Source organism: Sturnira hondurensis, unplaced genomic scaffold (assembly GCF_014824575.4).
Source record: "Sturnira hondurensis isolate 20B ecotype Veracruz unplaced genomic scaffold, ASM1482457v3 Scaffold0021795, whole genome shotgun sequence".
Lineage (NCBI taxonomy): Eukaryota > Metazoa > Chordata > Mammalia > Chiroptera > Phyllostomidae > Sturnira > Sturnira hondurensis.
In genome coordinates this window covers 6,345,047-6,372,415 of record NW_028094426.1, presented here as the reverse complement: position 1 = coordinate 6,372,415, position 27,369 = coordinate 6,345,047, and the positions used below count along the sequence as shown (strand labels likewise).

Sequence of the window (27,369 nt, the reverse complement as noted above, 5' to 3'; positions counted from 1 at the left end):
TATTATTTTTTTAGACATGCAAAGGAGTTTATAAAAATTCTGTTTTTATTAGTTCATCAAACCTTCCTTTCTGAGGATACAAGTCTGTGAAATTGGAGGTTGCTCTACACAGTTTCTTCTCTTCATTGGTATGTCATTTTTCTGTTTCTCCAAGCGTGCATGTTCCGAGAACAGCGTGTCCTTTATGTTAGTTCATATTAAGTTGTAGCTTAACACATGCATACAACTCTGGTGGGATTCCCTGTACACCAGCTTCCCACGCTCAGAACTTAACATATTCTAGGATGTTAAATATCAGTACTTTTATTTATAACTTTAAAACTGGGGAAAACAAATAGGACAAATGATTCCTACTTTTTAGGAGTTTAGGGGCTATATCCAAATGAGTGCTCCAGAAGAAGAAAGGATTATAATTAACACAAATATGTGCCAAAATCATTACTTGTCCTAGGTCTCCCTTCTCCAGATTTTGGATCAATAAGAAACTGTGTTTAAATGGAAGCTGTGTAGAGGCCATTGCGGGGTGTGAAGAGCCAATGAACTAAGTCAGCAGGTTAAAGCCTGACCCTCTGGCCCATTTATTTTCCTCTCTTCTGCCTCTTGAAAAGCATGTTCCCTAGAGATCCATTCAGATAGTCACTGGGAGTCCAGAGGCCCCACCCAGTGTCCAAAACACTGCCATGTGTTATGCAACGTGGAAATCGTTCCCATTCCAGTCCCCGACAGCCCAACTTGTGGACGTGAAGCCCGGAAACAGGATGCCTCTGTGAGGCTACTTTGCACTGACACTTACAATCTGTGACTGGAACTATTTTTGTTATACAAACAAATATGTCGGGCTTTAAATTTAAATATGATAAAGGATGTCAACCATAAAAAGCTCTAAGAATTAAAAACCCTTCCTGAATAGGAGGCAATAATTACCCTCTCTTTCAATAAGGTGAGGAAGTGGTAAAAGACATGAGAAAGTGCCAGTGGGTGACCCATCTAACACAGAGCCCTGAGTTGTATTTAGGTGACTGACTGCATGCAATACTGTGTATGGCCATGAGTAATACCATGAATTGGAATGCTTTTTTATTTTCAGTGTCGCTTTAAAGGAATTATTTTAAGACTGAATTATGACTAGTCTATTATTTTAAAATGGCTCATGGTAGGAGGCCATTTTGTCTATTTTTGTGTTTCTGGGTCTGTTTTTGTGTAGTTGTTGCCATAGACAAGTTCAATCTGAATATGGAAACCATTTAGTCTATGAACAATTAACTGAATATGGTTTTGTGTGTGATCGATAAAATTTGAATTTTAGAATAAAATCTTTCTCTCTCGTCTCTTTAGAAGTCACCACCTACTCCAGTGACTGATTTTTAGTTTGAATGCTAGGAGACCTAAAGAGTATGTTTCTCATCACATAGCTATGAGGACAAAAAATAAATTGTCCTTTGAAATCCCGAGTTGAGTTAAAAAATTGCAGAAATACACACAGACTTTATTAGCTTTTTGGAGACGTCTTTGTTTTTCTCATTGTTGGGTGGGCAGCCTTTGTTAAATATGCTTTCCAAAGTTTTTACTTGGTTGGTGAACTACTTGACTAATGTATTATTTTAATAAGTACACTCAATTTTTATCTAATTAGGAGTAAAAGAAGACAGCTGTTAAAAATAAATTCTAAGTTATTGGCTCTTTGCATCCTTTAGACAATTCTGACTTGAGAAACAGCAGGTAGTCTTGAAACAGTAAATTATAAATATGTGAAATCTCTGGAAAAGACTCTTAAGGAAGAAGATAAAAGAGAGGTGGTCACTGATAACTCAGTTTTCTTTTGTTCCTGCATCAAGGAATTGTAACTCTTCATTGAACTATAAGGCTAGGTTAGCCCAAGTCCTTCCCCAATGGGGGAGGGTGCCCAAGCCCCAAAGCTTTGTATGATGATTTCCCACGTTTCTGCCTGTTGTTCTTTCCATCACCCCACAGACCTAGATAGGTCATCATTAAATGTTTCATAAAAATGAATTATTACTCTTGATTGTATAAGATAATTTTTAAAAGCTCTTTTTAAAAAAAATTTACTTTTTAAAGCATGTGATTCTCTCTTAAAAGCATTGAAAATGCATCTTCTGGCATCTGTTACTAGGTTTTGGACTGTATTTCTTATGTGCTGTTAAGATATCCACTTTAATCTGAGTATTTGAGCTAATAAACAGTGAAATGTTTTTCAATGGATAAGAACATTTCTTTAAACACTTATTTAAATTAATAGCAAGTCTCCTTTTTGCAGCCAGTTTTATGACTTTGTCCTTTATGCTCAAAGCAAAGCTGTGTTGTTTAGATTTTAAAATAGCAACATTATTTTACTAGGATTGAACTCTATTTGAAAATTAATTATGGTATTTATATTTTCACTTGCAATTAACTTCTGACTATTCTTTTTTATACTATGAGCTATCTCAGAATCTTCCTTTCTTTATTTTAATAATATTTTGCATATTATATATTTTATATTTGTATCTGATGCTTACTATCATTAGCCTTTTGTTTGGAAATTAAAAAGGCAGGTGATTAGTTCTGCACTAGCCTTTGGTCTAGGGCAAGTTATTTAGGTTTTCTGGATCTTATTCTGCCATCTGTAAAATGTCCCAATAATGTGGACCTACCTACAGGATAGACGGTAAAGACTAAATGAAACCACCACCATACATTGCCTGGTCTGGTATTAGAAACCTAGTAAGTTGTTGCAAATCACAGTTATGTAAAGACGCAAGAGGCGGCTCAAGGTACACTGACAACAAGCTCTGCCTAGCGTTTCAGGTCCCACGGATAATCTTGCTTGCACTTCCTCTTCCAGCATTGTGCAGCCTCAGACAAGCCAAATGTAAGGGAATTATTTCACTGTTGTTGTTGTGACTTTTAACCTAACTACTGTTGAGAGGAATTAGAAACAAGTACTTAAGAAGTGTTTGTTCACTGCATGTTAGTCATGGATTGGCAAGGATTGTAATTGGATTTTGTAGGACTTCTCTCCACAAAGGATGGAAGAACCACAAAGTACCCTCTAAAAGCTTCATACATCTTTACTGGCAGGAGTTATTTTGTTAAATGACCCTACAGGAGATGTAACCAAAGAACTTATACTGCACACCGTGAGGCTGCCACTTTGTCAGTAAGTGTATCGCTGACATGGTCTAATTCTTTGAGCCCTCACAATTCCGTTCTGAACTGGGAAGTGAAGTCCAAAGCCTTGAAGCTCACAGACGCTTTTCTATGTTTTGAACCCAGTGTAACTAACTTGGCTGCTGCAAATTAAGCCAAGCTCATGACACAAGTGTTGGTGCAAAGGGAAGTCATTCAGGAGAATGGTGGACTCCCATCTCAAAGACCATCCTCCCTTTCTTGCTCAAGCCCTTGATTCTTTTAGGGGTAGGGAGGTAGAGGGCCTTTTTTCTATCCAATTATTTTGCTAGCTTTTGGCAGGTTTGGAGATTGCCCATTTATCTTTCTAGCGTTTAGAGCACTAGGGTCCTGTCCATTCAGCTTTCTTGCTCTTGGCTTGCTCAGGTTCTCTCCATTCATCTTTCTAGCTTTTGGCATGTTCATTGTGAGAACCTCCCCCCGGGCCATCTTGGCCAATGGGGGAGAATCCCTGGGGATGACTGACTGACTGTGATAACAATTCCCCTCTTAAAAACTCTGGACCCTTATAATCTTATAAGGGTAAATGGAGGGAGGTCCCATATTCTGTACCTTTTCCTGCTGTTAAAGGATGTAGTCTTACCTAATCTCTGGGTCCAGTGGTTCTTGCTATCTACTAGAGGAAGCAGGATTTCAAGAGTGGAGAGAAGTCTTTACACAGGGAGAAGGATTACTGTCCTCAAAAGGTGGCATGAACAGTGTCAAGAGGATGGCACTGCTGAACAAGCGAAGCTAGTAGACTGCTTCATATTTCAGGAGGCAGTGTTGCAGATGGGCTTCCAAGGTGAGACCTACTGTGTAGACAAGCAATCAAGTATTTAGTCTAGTAGAGCAGGGGAAGTTGTGGTGAAATTAGAAATTGGAGAGAGTACCAGGGGTGTCCAACCTGCAGCCTGTGGGCTGCATGTGGCTCAGGATGCTATGAATACAGCCCAGTAAAAAATCATAAATTTATTTAAAACTTTAAGAGATTTTTTTGGTGATTATGCATCACAATGTATTTCATGTATGGCCCAAGACAGCTCTTCTTTTTCCAGTGTGGCCCAGAGATGCCAAAAAGTTGGACACCTCTGGACTAGAGGATCCAATGATCTAATCCTGAGTGGGGTTTTGGGTGGCAGACCCAACAGTAGGATAACCCTGCTGAGGAAGCTACTGTGCAGGAAATGTGGACCAAGGCCTTATCAGTCTAAGCACGGGCATAAGGTATAGCAATTGCCAAAAAATAATAAAACAAAATGTAACATTGTCATTCAACTTTGGGAGGCACTCTTAGGTGGTACCTGCTTTATCCATGTGTGGTACATCCAATGAGCTTTAGGGAAGAGTGTGTTGGCAGTAGGACATCATAGGGACTCGTCTGTTGCTTGGCTCACTGGTGTTCAGGACGTTTAGTCTTCTAGGTCTTTAGAGACGTCTTCTAAGACGTTTAGTCTTCTAAGACTCAGCCTCCTGGCTGGAATGGGTATAAGGGCTCATTAGACAGGTAGAGAGACCTGCAATGAGCAAACTTGTGCAAAGTTGTTAGTGTTTACCCTAAATATTTTACATATTGTTTTATTTTTGTTTCATGTTCTCAATCTAAAGGGGGTGCTCCTAAAACAGAAACTTGGAAGGGTTTTTCATAAATTATTTCAAACAGGCTTAATTTAAGCCAGCTTCTGGGTGCTGCCCTAGTCCAGAGCAAGGCAATAGGGAGTGCCTGGTTGCATTCAGATGTGTTTCCTGGTATATTTTTGCCAGGCTCCCTCAGTCTTCCCTATAGATTGGGGTCCTCAAGATGCATGTAGTTTCCACCAAATCTTGTAGTGCCTGTCCTGGCTTATGGAAGATTTCCGAAGTGAACAATGGTCCATTGTTGCTTTGGGTGTTTCTAAGGAAGTCCAAACCCAGGGATTATTTCTTTGAGTAGAAGTTTTGCTACTTCATTTGCCTTCTTAGTTCTAGTGGTGTATGTCTCTACCTATCCAGAAAGGTGTCTGCAAAAGATTATATAATAAAAATTTAAAGTTTCCTGTGGTTTTAGGCATTTGTGTAAAGTCAGCTTTCCAGTCCTTAAATGGGCATGTCCCTTTATATTGTACTCCCTTTCCTTCTAGGGCATGTTCTGGTGTTTGGTGCTTGTTTGCCAGGCCTGGATAATCTTCTGAGTGGTCCTTTGTAAACGAGGGCCCTTCAAATGTGGTGTAATCTGGTCCATTAAAACATCCCTTATGTAATGGGTCTCTTCATGTAGGTGTTTGAGGATGGGATACACTGGAGCCTCAGGGAGTAGGATCGTGCTATGAGTGTTGATCTTCCATATAGAATTAGGGTCAGTGATGGAGAATTCTCATTCACAGGCCCGTTCCTCATCTCATCCTGTGTAATGGAGTTTAAATTCTGACAAGTCCATGTGAGGAATTAAAGCCCTAAGAAATGGCAGCCTTCAGGCTGCTTGTCTTGCTTCTTTATTGGCAGTTTGGTTTCTCTGGCTTGTTTAGGAACTATCCCTCTGTTTTCCTGGGCAGTGCATTATAGCAGCCTGGTGCTGTAGATTCACTGACTCTAGCAGTTGTAAGATCTCTTTTGCATGTTTGATATCCTTATTGCCCGAAGAATACCAGGGACTACCGTGAAGGCATATGTAGAGTCAGTGTAGATATTAACATTCTTTCCCTGTGGCAATGGCAAGGCTGTGGTCAGGATCGTCAGTTCACCTTTTTGTGCCGAGGTTTTTATGGGGAGGGCTTGGGCTTTATTGCCTCATCGGTGTTGACTACCAAGTACCCAGCTCATCGCTGACCATTCTCCATGAAGCTACTCCCGCCCGTACATAATTCACAGTGGCTGGTCCTGTGAATTTGTTCTACTACGATAATCTATGTCAATGATTCCCAAGAGATGATATTGGAGGTATGTATGAGCTTTCCTCTGAGTTTGGGAGTAGGGGGGCTGGGTTAAAGGTGGTGGTGGTTTGTAAGGTAATGTTTAGGTTGTCTGATAAAATGGCCTGATATTTTCCCATGTGCCCTGCTGTCAGCCAGTACTCTCCTTTGTGTTCTAACGGGGTTAGAACCTGGTGCGCTCCATGGTGAATTTCTCTGCTTCCTGTAAGATGTCACCGCTAGCTGCGATGGCCTGGAGGCATAGTGGCCAATCCTTTGTCATGCAATCTAATTTCTTTGAGAAATAGGCTATGGGTTCCGGGTTAATTCCCAGGGTCTGGGTTCATTAATACCCAAAGTCCAATTTCTTGACTTTCATGAATATCTAATTTGAAAGGTTCCTGTAAATTGGGCAATCTTGGTGTGGGGGGCCAAAACTCGTTTTCCCTTCAAGGTGTCAAAGGCCACCTGATGGTCTCTTGTCCAGTCAAGGCGTTCAGAGTCTAGTCCTTTCGAAGAATTATGCAGTGGTTTTGCTACAGGGCCAAAGTTTGGAATCCAAATTCAGCAAAACCCTCTAATCCCTAAGAATCCGTGAAGCTGCCTCCAGTCTCTTGGATTTTTATTGTAGCCATGACTTGTTTTTAATCAGCCGTCAAGCTCTTAGGACCTTGTTTCAATTGAGATTCCAGGGATGCCACCTCCCGTTCACCAACCTGGGCCTTGTGAGATGATACTTGATGTTCTCTTTTTTGACAAATGAGTCAGGACCGTGATGGTATTGAGCAAAAAGTCTTCATAAATATTACAAGCTATTTGGTAAGTCATCTATATATTATAGAAGAATTCCCATTTTCAACTGAATATCCCTGAAATCTTTTGCTAATGTTTCCCTAAATATGTTCTTGTGGCAACAGAATCAAACAGTATTGGGGCATGGCTTTAGTTTCTGGGTCCTGCCATTCAATGGCAAATAATAGTCGAACCTGTTCATCTGTTGGGATGCAGAAAGGAAGCATCATTCAAGTCCAGGACTGAAAGCCACTTGCTACCCCTGGGCACCGTGGTCAACAAAGCATAAGGATTGGCTACTGTAGGGCAAATGTCCTGGACAGTGTCATTTATACAAGGTCATGCAAATCGATAGTCTCAGAGCGAGGCTTTTTGACTGGTGAAATGGGGGTGTTACAGGGAGATTGGCATATTCAAATTAATCGCGACTTTCAGAATTTCTGCAATACTGGTTGAATTCCCTCTAGAGCTTTCTTTCTAAGGGGGCATTGTGTCTTCCATGGGATCCATGCTTCTTCTTTTAGGTTATTTTTTTATGGGTTGGATGTGAACTGCTCTGCCTGGGGATCTGTTGGTCAAAATGGCTCAATCTACCTGGTTGTGGGTCTTAGGTGGGAAGAGTTCACCTTCAGGTTCCTCGGAGCCAGTCAGGAGCTCCTGGAGCTGGGGAGCACATTCCTGTGGGACTCCTAAACATAATGGCTGCTTCTCAGGGGAAAAAGTTACTTGTGCATGCAATTTACAAAGTAAAGCTCAGCCCCACGATGGAATGGGAGCAGACTGGCATGTAGAGAAAGCCATGCATGAAGTCTTTGATCTCCAAGCTGGCATTCTAGAGGCTGAAGGAAGGCCTGTTTTGTAATTGTCTGTTCATTCTGGAAACTGACACCACAGCTGAACTTTTCTTGGTTAGTTTTGTGTTTAGCACTGAGTGTATAATACCGGTATCTATAAGGAAGTCAGGTAGTCATTCATCATCAGATTTGTCATACCTTTTGCATACTTCTTGGTGAGGGTTCTTTCCTTTTCATTCTCCTTCTTGAGTTCCAGGAAGTCCTTTCTTCAGTGGCCTTCCTCCTTGCAATAGACACAACGATTGGCAGCTAGCGGGTCTTTCTTTCTATTTTTCTTTTGGGTCTTGTCTCTTTTTTTTCTTGTTTCTCTGCACAGTTTCTAAGAAAGCTGTGGCCTGCTTTCATTTTATTGTTTCCTGGGCATGGTAAACTTTAAAGGCTATGCCCACCACCTGGGATGGGTTCATTCCCAACACCCCATCTAAACGTTGAGGATTCCTTCTGCTATCTGGGCACTTTGCCCAATAAAGGTCATCTTTACCATTCAGACATTTTCTGGTACCTGTGGGTCAGCATTAGTGTGCTTTCAATAGGCCTGATAGGTCTTTTCTTAAAAACCAAAAGGATCTTCATTTGGTTTCTGTCGAATGACCTGTGCCATATTCAGTCCCTTTTGCTCAGGCACCCTTTTCTTAAGCCCTTCCTATATGTACCTTTTGTAATGTTCTAGGGAGGCTAGGTCCCTGCTATATGTGACCTAGTTAAGCTCTATCAAGGGAATCACCCCAGCTGGGTTGGGTTCCATTGGGACTCCCTTGGTGGAGGCAATGAACCTCTTTATTAGCCTCATTTATAACTAGCCGCCTTTCATCTGTTGTTAGCAGGATGTTACGGAGAGCTGGTATGTCTGCCTAGTTTCAGTCATGTGTGACCATAATGGAGGTGATAAGATCTGCCATTTTCTGAGGATCCTCGCTACCTGAGGGGTTGGGATTCTTCCAGTTCAAGTCTGAAGTGGAAAATGGGGTATGGGGCCAACAGCAGGCAGTGGGCTGGCCTCTCTGGTTTATTTTGCCTATATGGTTATTGCCTCAAAGGGAGTAGTCCTGATCCAGATAGGGGTGCTTCCTGGCCAAATTGGGTGCCCTGCTGGGTCTTCCAGGGGGCGTTCCTTCCTCATAAAGGGGTGGAGTTATTGCCCCTCTGGGCCCTATTTCAGGGGTATCTAGCACTGGGGGTGGTGGCCAGGGATACCTTCCTGCTGCTAATCCTGGGGGAGGGGTCCCTCAGAGTCAGTGTGATGAAATTCTCATCTCCTTATTTTCCTTTCTTCCTGCGTCTTACTATCAGGGGGGTGGTTTTGAAACCAATTCCTTTGTCCACATCATTAGGTTATTCCCTTTCTTTGCTAAATCTTTATTGTGTAAAGACATAAATGCCTGCATGTAAAGTATTTCATCCCACTTCCCTGACCATTGGCCAAACAGTTCCACCTGTGTGATGGCATAGTAATTTAGGGAACCATTTATGGGCCATTTCCCCCCCATAACTTAAAGTATACATAGGCCAATCAGTGTTGTAATAGAAAACCAAGTCCTTCTTTGTCATTGGATCATAGCTGTCGATGGACCAATTGCTAAAATTAGGCTGAGTGGACACCCTTCAGGAGTAGGAAAAGAACAATCCCTGACAGCACAATAGTACAAACCCAAAAGAGAACCGTAGGAAGACCCAGACAAAGCGGGGATGTATGAACAAAACTTGGATCCATAACTCCATTGGTCCAAATGAGTGCTCACGTGCAAGTCCTAGTGTCTAATCTCCTGCCAACCGACACCACGAGCAGTCCTGACTAGACCTGAGTGGCACAGAGCCTCGTGGCCCAGCACCCAAGTGGCAGGGATAGACGAACCCTGGTGTGCATGCTGGTTCTAGTTAGTCTTGGAGTCTCTCTGCTCCCCAGAAACCCACTGTCTTTTGCCAGCCAAGCTTTTCAGGCAGCCAATGCCATGAGGAGGAACGCAGGGAAATTCCCCAGGAACAGCTCCTGGCAGCTGCTGGGAGGTCCCCACAGCCCCACTCGCGAGGTTAGTCTGCTGCAAGCATCTAGGACCGCAGCCCGGGGCCTTCTGGGACTTACTAAGGTCCACCCTGCCCTGGCAGACTCACCAAAGACTGTAACCACAATGCGGTTTCCGCTGCAACAGAAGCAGACTTCTGAGACAGGTGCTGGTGCAAAAGGGAAGAGGTTCATTCGGGTGCTGTGACCTGGGAGAAAGGTGAACTCCCTTCTCAAAAGACTCTCCTTCATTTCTACTCAGGCCTGTGGTTCTTACTTTTTTTTTTTTATTTTAAAGGGGCAGGTTCATACATGAACCCAGAATATGCCCCTGGAAGAAAGGAAGAGAAACATCGATGTGTGCTTGCCTCTTGCACACCCCACGCGTGTGCCTTAGATGGGGAATCACACCAGTGATCCTCTGGCTCCCAGGCCAGCACTCAATCCACTGAGCTACACCAGCCAGGGCAAACCCATGGTTCTTATAGGAATAGGGAGGGGCAGTATTTTTCAAATCCCATTTCTAATTATCTTTCTAGCTTTTGGTGCACTTGGAGTCTTGGCCATTCATCTTACTAGCTTTTAGCAGAGCCCAAAAACTAAGAACATGGAAGAACCTACCCTATTCCATCTTGACCAATGGGGGGCTCCCTGGCACTTCAGCTGACTTTCCCTACGTGGCAACACCAGAGACAGTAGGCTTGAAAAATCATTAATCACAAAGCATGAGAAGGCTGAGGGTACGTCACACCATTCCCACTGTTGGGTTTAATTTTTATTTCGGGGGCAGATTTTTCGAGTTTAACCCTGAAAGATTTCTAAGCCATTCTTTACGCCTAGGAGTGACTGAAATTTGCAGATTTGCTTCTAGCTACCCCAACAATCAGGATTTTTCTAGTTACCTGAATGTGACATCCAAGGTCCATTTTTGCCTGCTCTTTGGACTTCATTACTCACTCACTTTTACTATGTTGTAATGTCCTGTCCGTTTTATATCTGTTATCTTGAAGCATTCCCGCAGCCTTGACCCATTTTAGCCATCTGTCACCTGGCTGGTTGTGATGGTCTTGTGTTTCCAGCCTCTCTCCTCCCTCCAGTCGGTCTCTCCCATTGTCTTCAGAGTCGCTTTCCTACAGAATATACATCTGTGGGGTGCTGATTCAGCACAGAAGCAGGCTGGCGCCTTCTGAATTCGAAAAATTAATTCAAATGCTAGGTGGGTGATGGTAATGATTGAGGAATATTTTCAGTTTAAAAACACATAAAATCCCCTTTTGATAAACACAGGTGCTTTTATACGTTTTCAAAAGATACTACGTACTGAATAATGTCTAGAGAAGCACCGTGATTTCAACCACAACAGGTATTGTTGATGATATCTGCAAGTAGATATTCTGTGGGAGTAGGGACATAAGAGTCAGTTATTTAGGAAATAAAAACAGAGTAAATGATTTAAGATGGCTTAACAGTGCTCTAATTGTAAATAATGCCTGAATTCTGAAAGTAAATGTCAGTGCAGAGAATGCAGGCGGACAAAATAGATGTTCCCATGGGATGACTGCTCTTTTTATGGTCTTTCAGGGAACGCTGAATGATATTCTCTGCCAAGAATGGCTTTGGAAAATTGTCTCCTTTTTTTCCAAATTTGATTCCATCTCTACCTCTTCTTGGAAATTATATCTTAAATTTAATCTCTCTCTCCTGGCAACAGTTTTTTTGGACATGACAATGAAAGCACAAGAAGCAAAAACAAAAATAAAAAAGTAGAATGACATTAAACTAAAAAGGTCCTGTCCAGCAGAACAAACTGTCAACAGAATGAAAAGGCCAATTACAGAGCAGAAGAAAATATTTGCAAGTTTTATATCTGATAAGGCTTTGTGTCCAAAATATGTGAAGAACTTATACCACTCAATAGCAAAAACCCCCACAATAATGCAATTTCAAAGTGTGCAGGGGAACTGAACAGACATTTCTCCAGAGAAAGCATACAAATGGTGAACAGGTAACATGAAAAGATGCTCAACATCACTAATAATTAGGGAAATGCAAATTAAAACCACAATGAGATATCAAATCCCAACTGATAAGATGGCTATTTTCAAAAGGAAAAGAGATAAGTATTGGCAGAGAAGTAGAGGAAAAGGTTCCCAGATGTACTGTTGGTGGGAAAGTAATTGGTACAGTCACTGTGGAAAACAGTATGGAGGTTTTTCAAAAAATTAAAAATAGAACTACCATATTATGCAGCAACCCCTTTTTCTGGTTATGTATTCAAAGGAAATTAAATCAGGATCTGGAAATGATGTCTGCAGTCTCAGGCTCCCTGCAGCATCATTCACAGGATGTGGGAAAAACACAAGTGTTGGTCTGTGGGTGAATGAATAAAGAAAGTGTGTATATACACAATGGAATATTAATTCAGCCTTGAGAAAGAAGGACATTTATGGCAGTTATAACAACTTGGATGGACCTTGAGGGCATTATGAGTAAGTGAAATAAGTCAGGTAGAGAAAAGCAAATGCTGTAAGATATCACATACAGAGGATATCTTAAAAAAAGTCCAACTTCTAGAAACAAGGAGTAGGGTGGTGGTCGCCAGGTCCTGGGGAACAGGGGAAATGGGGAGATGTCAATCAAAGGATGCAAATTCTCAGTTATGAGATGAGTAACTTCTGGAGAGCTAACGAGCAGCATGGTGCTGGTGGTTAGTGATGCTGCATTAAGGACTTGAATGTTGCTGGAAGAGTAGATCTTATATGTTCTTAATACAAAAGAGAAATGATAATTATGTGAAGTAATCAAGGCACACTGCAGGGGTAATTATTTCACAATATATTAGTATATCAAACAACCTGTGTATGTTAAACTTACACAGTGTTATATGCTAACTATACTTCAGTAAAGCTGGAAAAAATAACCTCATTCATGGTTTGTTGTATGTCTAATACATGTTAACAAAACTCGGATTGCTTTTTCTGACTTGCTTAGCAGCGATCATTCAGTAACATCCATGATTATTCTTAACTTTTAGGGTAGTCTTTAAAAAAACACTAAAGCTTTGTGTAATGAAATAAATTTATTGCTAGATTTAATGGCATAAATCAGGAATGTTTAGATAGCAATGGAAAGAAGGTTTCATTTTGAATGTTGTTTCTACTTGACTTGAAACATGGTATTAAAAGGGGCTCCGAGGCTGTATCTCAGCTCAGTGGGAGAGAGGGAGATAAGAACTGACCATGTCTGAGTCAGCTGACACTTAGGGGGTGATTTTCCAGGGGCATATTCTGGGTTCATGTATGACCACTCTCATTAGGGCATGAACCTTGAATCATCTGGTTGTGAAATTCTGATGATCCGCTGGCTCACCAAGTGAGGGCATAGGGAGAGGTTGGCCATCTGCAGCCCAAAGAGAGAGCTTTCACTAGAAACTGACCACACTGGCGCCTTGAACTTGAATTTGTAGTATCCACAACTGTGAGACAATGAATTTCTGTTGTTTAGGCCACCCACTCTATGTTATTTGGCTGTGGCAGCCTGACCTGACTAATACACAAGGATTACCTGGCTTCACCCTAGAAATTAAGTCAACATATCAGAGAGCAATCTAGCATTTGAACTATTTAATATCTCCGTAGGATTTTGTGGTGTACATGTAGTGTAGAAAACAATCTAATTTTTAATTTACCTACGAGACTTTTCCAACCCTGCCTGGACATTCAGATCTCCTTCGGAGCTTTTAAATATGATTGATACACGTTTCCCTCCTGGATCAACTAAATCCAGTGTAGGGCTTGGTGTTTTTGAAGAGCTCCCCAGACAAATCTAACACATGGCCAAAGAAGAGAACCACTGGCCTAAATTAATTTCCTTTCCCATGCGCTTCTTGTCTGTGAATCTCCATTTCTGGTGGTAAGGTTTGATCATATTCTCGCTTTCCTCTGGGTTCCCTTTTCCATATCTCAGAGCAACATTATTAATCTGTGAGCATCAAATCCATCCTTTTTCCATTGCCTCAAGTTCTTCAGTGCTTAAAATCCTAGAATACAGATGGAAGAAGTAAAAAGTGTGTGCATTTTCTAGGTTTTTGGATTCTGGACAAAATTGGTGTTATTTAAAGCTGCACGTTTCAAATAAATAAAAAAATTTAGACTTAATTTCAGCATATTTGACATGAGATACATGTTCCTCTTAAGGTTATTTTGTGGTCTTCTTATTCAAGAAATATTTATTGAGCATTTGGTACACTTGTTGGCTAGTCAGGATGTAAAGGAGAGGGTAACATTTAGAATATTTTTCTGTCAGTGTGGTACTGACATGATTAGTCAGAAAAGGCACGGACCATGAATAATCCTGATGTTCATCCTGGTGAATATTGGCCCCAAAATTAATACTGAAAGAGACAGATATATCTCTACTCCTTTAGAGTCTATGAAAAAGTCCAGCCATTGTTAATATAACGAGAATGGTTGACACAATATCAATGTAATCTGGCAGCCAAGGAAAGTGGACTGGAATGTGCATGTGTGAACAATGACAACTTCACTGTACTAGTCAGTGGGGGTGGTAGATGCTGTTGAGTGAACATGTGTACTGTGTGGCCATCACATTCAAAATGACTGAGCAAGTAGAGCAACAAATCTGCATCACATTTTGCAGTAAGCTTGAACATTCCTTCATGGAAACTATGTGTATGATTCAGAAGGCCGCAGTTATGGGCAACTGGCGATTGGCAGCGTCATGACAACAATGCACCTGCTCATGCATCATGTCTCCTGAGGAGTTTTTTGCCAAACATCAAGTCACCCATGTGACTCAGCCCCCCTTCAGCCCAGATTTGGTGCTCTGAGATTAGCTTTTCCTAAAACTAAAATCACCTTTGAAAGAGAAGAGATTTCAGACCATCGATGAGAATTGGGAAAATACAACGGGGCCGCTGATGGCGATCGGGAGAACTGTGTTAGGTCCCAAGGTGCCTAGTTTGAAAGGGACTGAGGTGTCACTGTCCTACGTATACTGTTTCTTGTATCTTCTTTAGTAAATGTCTTTGTCGCAGTACACGGCTGGATACTTTCTGGACAGATCTCATGTTTCCTGGGAGAATGGCTGAGAAAAAGACAACGAAGAAGGGGTTTCTTAGTAGGTGCATAAAGGAATTCAGTGTCTCGGACAAATTCTAGCTAATTCCATCTATTTTTCTTTTATTTTTTTTCAAGGTCTTTAGTGGAAAATCTCTGGTGCCTGATAGTTGGTCTCTTTGAGGTCAATTTTATGGGGGGGGGGGGAGCCGGTGGCTTTTGTACATTCCATCAACTTCAGCTGCCCTCTTCACTCCCACTGTAAACCGGTTAGTGGGGAATTCTGGATCTTAAAGCGAGGAACCACTTTTCTTTTTTTCTTTTTGACTAAAGGTATAATATTTAGTTAGATATAAAATTCTACATTCCTCAGTCAGTGAGTCTGTCTCTGAATCTCACTTTAAGATCCTTCAGGGTTTTTTGTTTTTTTTTTTTTCAATCAAGTGACCACATTATCACAGCTGCAACTCATCTGAAGAACTATGTCTCAGAAAAACAGTAAGTAGCTAGTGACTCTATATATCCTGAGAAAAAAATAGTGGTTTAAAGTCTAAATCTTATCAGGGTTTCCTCTGAATTTTTTTAGCTGCTGGAATGTGTAGCTTAATCTTGTTTTCAGGAATTTTAAAATTTGGCTTGGATTAAAGGGCAAAAGTTGGGGAACATAGGCAGCTAAATATCTAAATATATTTAAAAGAAGACTCTTTTTAAATAAGTTAAAATGATTGTTTGCCAACATGGTAAAACTTTTAAATATGTTATAGTTAATATAAGTGATGCTCAATGCAAATTTATGTTGACCTTATAATAGTTAAGTCGTAAGACCTTTAGCTTTTTCAATAGTCAATAATGAATAATTCAATTAGGGAGGTAGCTCATAGAAATGAGGTCTAGCTTTCTGTAATACCAGTTCTGGTGAGTTATCTCATTAAATTTTTGCATTTAAGAACTATCCATGATGAGTTGGGAATATTATGTATATGAAAGAGCGTCCATGTGTATAGTTTGAAGAACAGCAAACTGATAATCTCCTGCTCAGTTTAAGAAAGAGAACATCACCAGTAGCTTTTTGGGTAGCTCCCTGGGGACACTACACCGATCCCTTCCTTTCTTCCTCACATAATTAATCCATATCTTGAGGGTTGTTTTTTAAACCCTTACCTGAGGACATGCTTCCATTGATTTTAGAGGGGAAGGGAGAGATTGATGGGTTGCCTCCCATAGGCGCTCTGACCAGGGACTGAACCCACAACCTAGGCATGTTCCTTGACCGGGAATTGCCCTGGTGACATTTTGGTGCCTAGGATGATACTCCAGGCAACTGAGTCATGTCTTGAGTTTTGTGACAATAATTCTTTTGCCTTTAAAAAATAGGATGAATCCTTTAAAAATATGTTTAGTCTTGTCTATTTTTGAATGTTATAATATTGGAATTATACTGTGTTTAGTTTTTTATGACTTTTTTCACCCCACTTGTTGAGATTCAACTACGTTGATGTCAATTAGGCATCAACATAGTTGATGATACAGTAGGCCCTTGAATATATCATTTTGATTGATGTCATTTTGTAATAATGTCGATGAGGGGGGAAAAATGATTGCAGGCCAGGGCTTCTGTTCGTGTGGAGCTTGCAGGTCTCTCCCTACGTCTGCCTGGGTTTTCTCCAGCGCTCTGGTTTCCTCCCACATCCCAAAGGTGGGCACGCTGGGTGGACGGGCGTGTCTACGTTGTCCCCATCTGCGTGAGTGTGGGCGTGTGCGAGAGTCTCCTGTGATGGGAGGGCATCCTGTCCAGGGGTTGGTTCCCACTCGACACCCTGAGCTGCTGGCGGAGGCTCTGGCCACCCTCAACCCCGCAGTCAGGAAAATAAGCAGGTTGGAAAATAATCATCTTCCTTATTTTTATTAATCTCCCTTAATTGTATGCTCACAGTTATTTCAGTGTTTAATATTGGAAACGTTTAGGGTCTTTATTTAGAACTTTGATGATGTTTTTTGTGATGAGAATAGGGTGTAGGGACTTTTGTTAGTATCACTTACCCTATGGTAACATTGGTTTTGCTGTACATCCTTTTGCTTAAAGTTGCAGTTTCCAACAAGCTATTGAAACTTGAAATAAGGACTTAACTGCAGTTCATTCATTTTCTATTACATGTTAATGTATTGGTATGAAGCTATTATACCACCACATATTTATCCATTCTTATTTGATGGACTTTTAGATTTTTCCAGTATTTTTGACTATTACTAACAGTATGTACGAAGTTGTTTGTGGCCTTCAGTGCATGAAGTGTAATCCTGTGAGTGAACTGCTGGGTCATATGGTATGTACTTGTTCAACTCTTGTGGGGGTAACAATTTACACTCTCCCAACACTGGCCCTAACAGATTGCAGGGATTCTCACTGTTATACACACCAAGAAGTGTCATGGGTATGAAATGGAATGTACTATGGTTTTAATTTTTACATTCCTGATTGATAATGAAGTCGAACCTCCTTTCATGTATTTAGGAGCCATTCATGAAGTGCCCGTTTGTGTTTTTTCCTACTTTATTATTATTGGGTTGTCTTCTTATTTTCTCAAATTCCTTATATACTTTGGATATATATCTTTTGTCAGTTGTATTCATTGTGAGTGGTTTTTCTGCTTTCTTAGATTTTCATTGTCTTGAAGGTGATCATTTTGATGATAAAAATTGTCTTTAAATTGTAATTATATTAGTGTCTTTATGACTTCTGTATCAAATTGCTACAAACTTGGTAGCTTAAAACTACACACATTTATTCTCTTATAATTCTGGAGGTCAGGAGTATGAAATCAGTTTCACTGGTGCAAAAAATCAAGGGTTCGGCAGGCATTTTTCCCACCAGAGATTTTAGAGGATGTTTGTTCCTTTTTCAGCTTCTAGAGTTGCATTTCTCAGCCTCTTTGGCCTCTTTCTCTACCTTCAAAGCCATCTGCTTAGTGTCCTCACTCCTCACATTGCCTCTGCCACTGTCGTCCTTAGATTTCCTTCTGGCTCCCTCTTATAAGGATACTGGTGATGGCATTTAGGACCACCCGGATAATCCATAACAGTCTCGCCATTTCAAAATCCTCAATCATGTCCACAAAGTTCCCTTTGCCCCATAGGAGACTGCGTTCCCTGGTTTCAGGGAGTCAGGTCTGGATGTCCTGGAGACCACTGCTTGCCCTGCCACAGCGGGCACAGTTGCATCCTTTTGCCTTTGGTGTAGATGAGGTGCTTCTGTGAGTGTCGAGTCTCCACGGGCCAGGGTAGCCTAACAGCCTGGTCATTTGTTGAGAAGACTCTTCAGATCGTCATTGATGTTGTCTAATGATGAGGCAGGTTTTCCTTTTCTTTCATCCACCTCTTATGCTACGTGTAGGGAAAATATTATATATACTTTTGTATGTTATATCTTTGAAAATTCCTGGACTGCTCTCCTTTCCCCCACATCGAAATCAGTAAAAATGCCCAAATTCTTGGGCTGAGTGCCCTCGGTGAGCTCACGCTTGCTTTTCCATGAGAGTTTTGTTCTGTGGCAGGATCTGAGTAAAAGGGAGAAACACGATGTGAAGACCTTCTGTAACCTCTTTGCCTAATTAAATGATTTATTAACTTTAAGCATGCTTGGTATGTAATGAACAAAGGAAATGCCTTCGGTTTTGTGTTTCTGAAAATAAATTGGGGTTTAAAATGGGCCGAAGACACAGGCTGTACTCCTCATAAAGGGAGAAATTGAAAAGCAGATGTTCTTGGAACCTTTGGTGGGGAATGCAAGAGGCTGGTCCTAGATAAGCATGGATGTAAAAACAGGAGTAAAGTGAGTCAGAGCCAAGAAACCATGAGCACAAGCATTGTTTAAATGCCTCAGTGTGTTTAAGTTCATACTGGAAGTCATGGAGTTTAAAGTGAGGTGTATTGCTTAACTTTAATGTCTTTGCTTTTATCACTTGAAATGTATATCATTTATTGTCTTTTGTCTACAAAAAGAAGTTTGTTCTTTGCCTTTTTATCTGATTTTGAGGACTGCAAAAATACTTAGAAAAATACTATCACAGCATTGCTATTATTGACAAGGAAAAGAATGCAATGTCACAAACTTATGAATGATTTATAATGTCCTTAGACTGGGAAAAATCCATGGTAATATCCATGCCAGGTGATAAAGGGGAAACAAATAGGATATGTATGTTATGCTATATAATATTTGACTGTGTCATATTTGAGTTTTGTGAGCTGGATTTGATGAAGTAGTGATCCCAGTAAGGGGAGATTGTCAGCTCTTCTGTGACTGGCATATAAAATAATTAATATAAAAATTTCAAGTAGCATTCAGAGAAACTTGACTGAGTAAATGAGTAAGTCAATAATATTTCTGCCCTAAATATGGAAACTTGAGGACAAGTTTCAGATCACTTTTCCATCTTGATCATGGCCTGCCTTATTCCATCTCATGGCATTATGTACCTTGTGACCGTACCACAGGGGATGCAGTTGGCACCGAAGGGAAATTCATTGCATGTGATTATCTGATTCATCCAAGATGGATAGACTGTGAGTCTCTTGAACATATGCTTGAGTCCACAGGGATTCAGACCCGTGCCTGGGGTTTAGATGGAAAGTCCTTCCCCAAAGAGCAAAAAGATATGTCAACAAAATTATAACCCTTGGCAAATTCCATCACATTGATTTGAATCTGTGAACTGAAAATGTCAGTACTCATTAAAGTATATATTTAAAATTATTAAGAAAATAATTGCTGAGTACCCTGTATTCCTTCTTGCCATTAGCAATGAAATGGCAGCCGAGCATTTGTTTTCTCTGGTGTTACAGGGTCACTGTTGTTTATGTGAGTAAAAAAAAAAAAAGAAAGAAAACAAGAGAACTCTCCTCATCTCTTGCTTATACTGTCTAGGAATTGAGCACAAGTGGGTGAGTCCCTCGTTCCATTCGTATCCTCACTGCTGAGCCATGTTTTGGAGATGTTTCTCCCACAAACACTGGTTGAGCACTTCCTCACCAGTAGGGTCCAAAAGAAGGATACACATATTCCCAGCATTTCCAAAAGGTTCAGAGTCTACTGGGTAATCCTTTGGAGCAAAAAGGTTTTCTATATTTGTTTAGGGATTGTTTTCAAAATCTGAAGTCCTCCATAAAAGTATGAGTTTAATATTTTCCCTGTAAATACCTCTTTTTTTCATTTTTAAATGTATCATAGCAAAAGAATACTTTGTGCCAGAAAACTTATTACGCTGATAATCATGATAATTATCAGGGCGTTTCTGAGTAAGAAGGGATTCCAGCCTTCCAGGTTCAGGAATAATGCACGCACGCTCCATTGTTAAACAAATACTTTATTTTTACTGTGTCATAAAGAATAGCTCTTCTACTTGAGATGCAAACTATTAAAGCCACAAGTCAAGAGGAATAATTGAGTATCTAGCTAGATAAAGAGGAGGATTGAAAATAACCCTAGGTTTCTGCTCAAATCTTCTCTCTCAAACATGAAACAAGTGAGGGTGTCCACATGTAGGCTGGGGCATGGCGGGAGGGGAATGGGGCAGAGGGCAGTGGAGACATGATTTGAGAGTTACAGAGAGATGACCTGGTTCCTGAGAATTAATACATGAGATGCAAAGACTCACTTTTTGATAACACATTCTCTCCTGTGCCCACAAGTATTAGTATATTCCTTACTAATTAGTATGCTCCTCTCCATGATCTCAGTTTAAGATAGAGGAGATCTCATGACTGATCAACGTGGTATTTTACATCATGAGAAAAAGGAAAATAATTGTTGATTTTTGGGGATGATTCATCCATCAGACTCTCAGGCTTCCTGTGTTTTGGTTAAAATTCCCAATATCTTCATAACTCCTGCCAAGCATTATTTTTGACTTGAAGGCAGTTCAATTCTTCTTCACCATTCCCTTTATCTGGAAATTGAGCCTTGGAATTTCTCAAGATTCAGAGGTTTTAGTGAGTAGTTGGATAGTTCAGATGAGTAGTTATCCCCACCCCCACCTTCAATTTTGGGTGTGGAAAACGTCAAAAGTATTGAAAAGCTCAAAGAACTTTACACAGAACACTCAAGCACATAACTGATTCTACCATTACCATTTTACAGTATATGTTTTAATTGTTTAACCATCCATCTCTCTACACTTTTATCAGTTGATACCTTTTCAAATAATTTCCAGACATGACAAACCTCCCTGAAATCCATCAACATGTATATTATTAAGCAGAATTCAGTATCTGTTTGTAGCTAGTTATGTTTTGCACTTAACTAGTCTAGAGCTGCTAGGCTGAATAAACTACTTGTGGGTAGAAAAGCTGCCAAAAATAGGAGTGGTTGAGATTTGGCTAGAAAGGAGCCATTGTTATCTTGGATTCATAATAGCCGTCAGTATTCTTACCGGGGTATAGTGTTCAATTTGATCCTCACAGTAGCCCTATACTTTTGTCTTGTTACTTCTTCTTCTTCGTTTTTTGAGTTGAAAGTGGGTAGAGGTTAAATCACTTGTCCAGGGTATAGAGAAGAGCTAGAATTCACACCCACACAGGTTGGTTTTTGACTTGTGTTTTTTTTAAAACCAGCATCTTGATATTTAAAACAAGATGCTGTATTTCTCCTATTGTTTAAAAATGTCATATATATAATATTTTCAAAATTACCCAATGATAGCATATATTCATTTCCAATTGTAGATATGACATTTAGAAAATTTTTTCTACAAGTTTGTCCTTTATCTTGCAATATAGATAGAAATGGTACCACTCTCAATTAAGTTGTATATCTGTTTTTTATTTTTAAACTGATACCAAAGTATTGGTATTCGATATTAAATCAAAGTTGGTTTCTACTATTAATGTTGAAACCTAATAATTGTCTCTTAGAAGAATAATTTCTAGTATAATATTTATTTTTCAGTATTATTCTCATTTCTAATATTTTAGTTTTTCCCTCTTGATTTGATATATTTGTGAGTGAATAAAGACAATACTTACATCTGTTTTTAAAAACTGTTCAGAATTTGAGGTTAGGACTAATGAGCTAAATTATTATTATAAACAATAAGTTAATATCTCTTTTTTAGTCATAAATATTCCTCAGGGAAATACTGCTTATGTTAAACTGGAAAAAAGTACGCTTTAAAAAAAGAATCATTAAATTTTGTTACCAGCAATTTCTTTGCTTGACTTGGAGGTTCAGAGGTGGGGGAACAATGTAATTTCCGCTGAGGGAATTTGTTTCATATGTGAGCTTTGTTTCACTGAATTGTAGCAAAAAGGTTTATAAAACAGCTTGAAGCCTCCTTTTTTGTCTAGTTCTTCACACATTCATATGTAATTATGATTATTGAACTAATATGCCTTGACCGTGTTATGAATTAAGTTGCCAAATAGAGTAATGTCTATGGAACCCTAACTGAAGGGATGCTATATACTGTTGAGTAATCCAAAAGTTTCATTTGTAATATTTTTTCAAGAATAAGCAAGTAGGTATTTTTCTTCCATATTTATAGGGAATGTGTATTCCTTCACTCTCAGGTCTTTGTTAGCCTTTGCCCGTGTCATGGTTTATAGTCCCATGCACAGAATCATGTATCTTCCATGTGTGATTCAGTGTGCTAGAGAGCTTTTAAAGGGAGTGAAAGAGTTTTATATTTTAAAGTAATTACAACATTACTGATTTAAAGAAAGATGTTTACATGTAAGAGGAAGAAACCTAGAAAAATATCTTTTTTCGCTGTCTTTGAGTACATTAGCCTTGGAAGTGAGACCTTTCAAATGTAACTGGATTCTTTTTGGAAAACATCACACCACCACCCCTGCCTTTGTAACAACCAGAAGTGGAACTTGAGAAGTCTTTCATGATCCATCTGCTCCAACAACTTGCCTGTCTTCTTCATCACCAGAAAGAGCGGTTCTCTTCAGATCTGATCTGCTGCCAGAGGCCACAGTTTGGCTTCTTGACATCTCAGAAGTAGTCGTTTCTCAAATAATTAATTAAAAACAAATAAACAACATGTCTAAGACTTCATGGCTCTGCAGATGACTCATGTCCTTCCAAAATAGTCTGACATCAGTTGTCATGTTCATAATAATAATAATTGTGAGAGAGGGACAATGAACTTTCGGGATTGCTCTTTGTGTAATTTTTTTATTTTAAAGTGCTTTTAAGATCAAGGGCAGTTGATTCCTGTTCTCACTTGGTCCATGTGGAATACATAAGGCAGCCTGCTGAATTGGAAGGAATGGTGATTCCTAAGGATACTGAGAAAATAAATACAGTGGTGGTTTGCAATCAGACGAAAACACCCTAGGCAGCCATCTGTATTTTGTACATCTTCATCAGCTCAAGCTTCTGGAAATACTTAGCTTATGTCACATGACTCATAAGGTCTGGATGTAGAGCCCGTATAACTCTTCTCACTACTCAAACTGCCTTCCTTGAGTCTATGATGACTCTTAGTCCTTTTTTGTTTTGTTTTGTTTTGTTTTGTTTTGTTATTTACAGCACAGTGCATGATATTCCATAATAGCTCAGTAAATATTGAGTGTAGTCCACAAAATTGAATTGCTCATGCATGTAATGATTTAAAAGTTTCTTACAATTGTAGAAGTTTCCAGGAAATAATACTTTTTACCCAAATATCCTACCTATTTTGAAAGATCATTTAAATGACATTTCTCTTTTGTAATGAAAACAAATTTTAAAGGGATAATTATATATTACAAAATCTTTATAAACACCAAGAAAATGACAACATTTTACAATGTTATTAATGCTGACCTAAAAGTGCCTCTTTTACTATGAACCCCAAATTATTTTCAGGTCAAAATTTGGATATATGCATTTTTGTCTAGAATTTTGGTTAGTTGAAAAGTCTTCCATGAATTTTCTCATGTGTTTTCTTTATGATTTTAATAAAAGAGGTATAGTAATTGCTCTAATTTGAAACTGTTTACTTGTGACATTTTCAAATTTATTAAAGATCACAATTCCTTGTGGCCAGGTTTATTACTATACTTTTTCTCAGAAAAAGAACAATTAGCTGGATTGATTTATGATTTTTAGGTGGTGTCACAATTTCTCAGGAGTGGCAGTTGAGCTATGGTGTCTTTCTTTCTGAACATTCTTTCCTTCTAAAACATTTTCCCTCATTCTCTTCAAAGGTAGCTGGCACAAATAGAAGTTGAACAACATTGGATAAATCTTTTTTTTCTTTGTACGAAGTACATCAAATGCCATATGTTCTAAAAGTTTCATTGCAGCATCTACTGATGGGCCCCTCCCTTTCTGTGGGTGTGAGGTGATTGTACTGTCTCCGGAAGTCCTTTTTGTCACTCCTCCTCCTTTTTCAGTGCTAAAGTTTATGTGTATTTCTGTTTCTTTCTGTATATTCTCCTCTGATACATGATGACACATCTCTTGCCTCTGATATCGAGGGTCAGAACTGAAAAATTACCCTGGGCTGGGAGTTAAAAGGAAGTTAAGGACAATGAGTCTCACTGTAAGGAAATATTTTGGTTGCTCATCATATTATCTAAATCCTGGTCCTTTGAGCTTATGATCAAACGTGAGCACGTTTACGAAATGCTTTCCTGGGGCCAGCGTGGCAAAAACTGTGGTTGGAGAGTGATTCAAATCGCACCGAGGACACTTGGATCCGAAACTGGTTGCAGCTGGAATCGGTTAGGAGAATCTCCCCACCGCTTGAAAATGTCTTGCGTGTTCGTAGTTGAACATCGTATAATAAAATCTTAAGCTGATTTTAACTTGATTAGTGCTGCTGCAGCAAAATACGTAAGAGAGCAGAACCAGGAAGGTGGGTTATCTTTACCCGAAGTTCCCTAGTGAGGAAAAATCTCAGTTCATCAATATTTAGTCGTCGTTTTCTGAGTCCTGTATACCACTGTTGATGAAAGCAAGTATCTGAGAAACAGTTCTCCTCTAGCTTTGGGGGTGACAGTGAAGATGAGTAAATCTGCCCGTGAAGTTCTTGCTCTAACTTTCTGGCCTCGTTTAAGAAGCCGAATTCCCCCCTGTCTTTGAAGAGAATATGCATATAATTTTGGACCTTCTTGGGGAAGTGTCAGTTGCCAAGCAATAACAGGGATTTCACAATTATTGTCATAGCTGTAAAATGACACAGTGAATTATGGAAAAATAACAGGGTAAAAGACCAAGTCAAAACAATAGAACATCTTTTAGACTGTATATATTTTTCACTTTATAGTGGAGGCTTTTTCAGTTATTTCCTTAACTTCTTTCTCATAGTATTGCATTTATGACTTTAAAATTATTCTAATTATGAATGAATTGCTATGTGTACTAGCCATTATATAATTTAATATGATCAATCATGTCTTCTGATAGTTTTATTTCTTAAAAAATAAGATAGACCACTTGTGATATTAATAGGGAATCTTATTATTAAAGAAATGCCTTGATTAATTGTGAATCTATTAGGAATGAATTTCCCTAATATGTTCCTACTGACTATTTTCATCTCATGGAGAGAAATTTCTCTCCTCTGATATTTGCTTTGGATGACATTTTTTTTGCCACAATTTTCCCAGAAGCTGTTCTATTCAGTTTAAAAAACATGGGAGGGCAAGAAAGAGAGAAATATCTGTAAATACCACCTCCCACATGTTACTAAAGATAAGAACATAGTAAGGATAAGTTCTAGGGAGAGAAGCTAATCAAATCAAATTAACAATGACAGTGAAAACAGAATGCTATTCACATTACAAAATGAAACCATAGAAGAATTCTCGTTGACCTTCCCTGAACCAGTTTCCTAGCTAACCAGTGCTCTCTATTGAAAATACCAACTGATGTACATCAGTTGTTTTTGTTCCCAAACTTATACTTACCACACCATCCATTGTCTTTGTTCCCACATGTACTTACTACTTGAATCACATAATTTAGTTAAAAATTATATTAACTTTTAAGATATGAGCAGAAAAATATTTTTCTGTTTTTATAAAAACTTGGTTAAATGCTTTTCTTGGATGGTTTGATGAACGCCCAGTGGAAATGACATGTATGTTAAGTTGGGTGTAGGTGGTAGAACTGTGAAATATATGGGGAACTATGAAGGTCATACAACCTTGCTGCATTACAGATATTTGAGTTATGTTTCTTTTAAAGGTGACATTGAAAACCAAGTAGGAGTCCAGTACATTGTAGGGCCTCATTCTTCATAGAAAGGTTGGGGGTGAATGTGTGGAAATGAATATTTCATGTTAAAGTCAAATGTTTATTTAATATGCGTGTAATTTGTTTAAATGATCGTGTACATGACTCAGTTATGGTGACTGATTTTTTTTGTTAACCAGCTACCAATCTTGGTCAACTGGATAAAAAGTTTTTTGAATATTAAATCTAAGCTTAACCAAACCTGGGGCACCCTGGGACCTGGTTCTTGGAAGTTCCATATAAAGTAACCTAATGAACCGGCCAAAAAAAAAAAAAAGAATACAAGCAACATTTAAGTCTTTATTTGTTGCTCATAGGGTCTCTTTTTAAATCTGACAAACTCTACCCAGACTCATGGCTTAAAAAGTTGATTCAGAGTCTCAAGGAAAATTACTAGATAAATGCATATTTTTAGCAAGCTCCCAAAATGACTTTTCTCTGGCAAGTATGGAAAACACTACATTATTCCTCCAATGTAACGATGTAGGGTAACAATGCAGTGTTACTACAGTAAAGTAACACTACACTGTTACTTTAATTCTTATGACTGTAACTGATCACTCAACTAGGACGTGTTTTTGTTTCAAAGTAACTAACCAGAAAGCCATGGCACAGAGAAAATTTCTCTATTTCTATAGGTGTGTATTATCTTAAATGGGCAGATAATGCTTTACCCAAGGGTACATGGAAAGGAAAAGAATCGAGTAAAAGTTGAGGACGAGAACATTGAGTTTTAGATGGAGGGAGCAGATTATGGCACCCAAAACTGAGAGATGCAAACTATTGGGGTGCAGCTATCCATCCACAAGCCTGCCTGGACATAATGCACTTTAAAATAAAGTGAAAATTGCCTCTCAAAGGACAAAATTGGAGTCAAGTGTGTCCGCTTCAGAGATAAGCACTTCTCAGCTTCTAGTGTAAAAGGAGAAGCTCGTGTTTGTGGAAAAGCATCTGTGTAAAAGCCATATGGAGCCGTCTCTAATAAATATCCGTTTAATCAAATGTCACTATGTTTTTTAATGTTTTGGAGTTCGACGCAGAGAATGTACTTTTATTTCTTCAACAGCTGTTCTTTTTAAATGGGTGCAGCTGTACAACAGATTTAATTGGCAACAATTGCTTAATTTTCAGTCGGTTGCTTCCCGTCTTTCAAAAGCAGTGTTTCATGTTTCTGTAGAAGGGAAAGCCTTGATTTCTTTTTCCTAGAAAGTGCAAAGTACGATATGAAGCAGGAATTAGGCAAAGATAAGTTTCTGCTTGATTTTTTTTGAAACCGTGAAGATCGTGTTTCTTATCTTCACAGTACTGCTTTTCCTAGACATCTTTTACAGATCACGTCGTCAAAGAGATTGGGTGACTAAGTATC

General features: G+C 39.3%; 1 protein-coding gene across 2 annotated transcripts in view; it reads left to right on the top strand.

The window, feature by feature from the left end:
* Window positions 1-27,369, top strand: part of PDE3A (phosphodiesterase 3A) — a 277,604-nt gene that overhangs the window by 82,447 nt on the left and 167,788 nt on the right. The gene's annotated exons all lie outside the window — the stretch shown is intronic.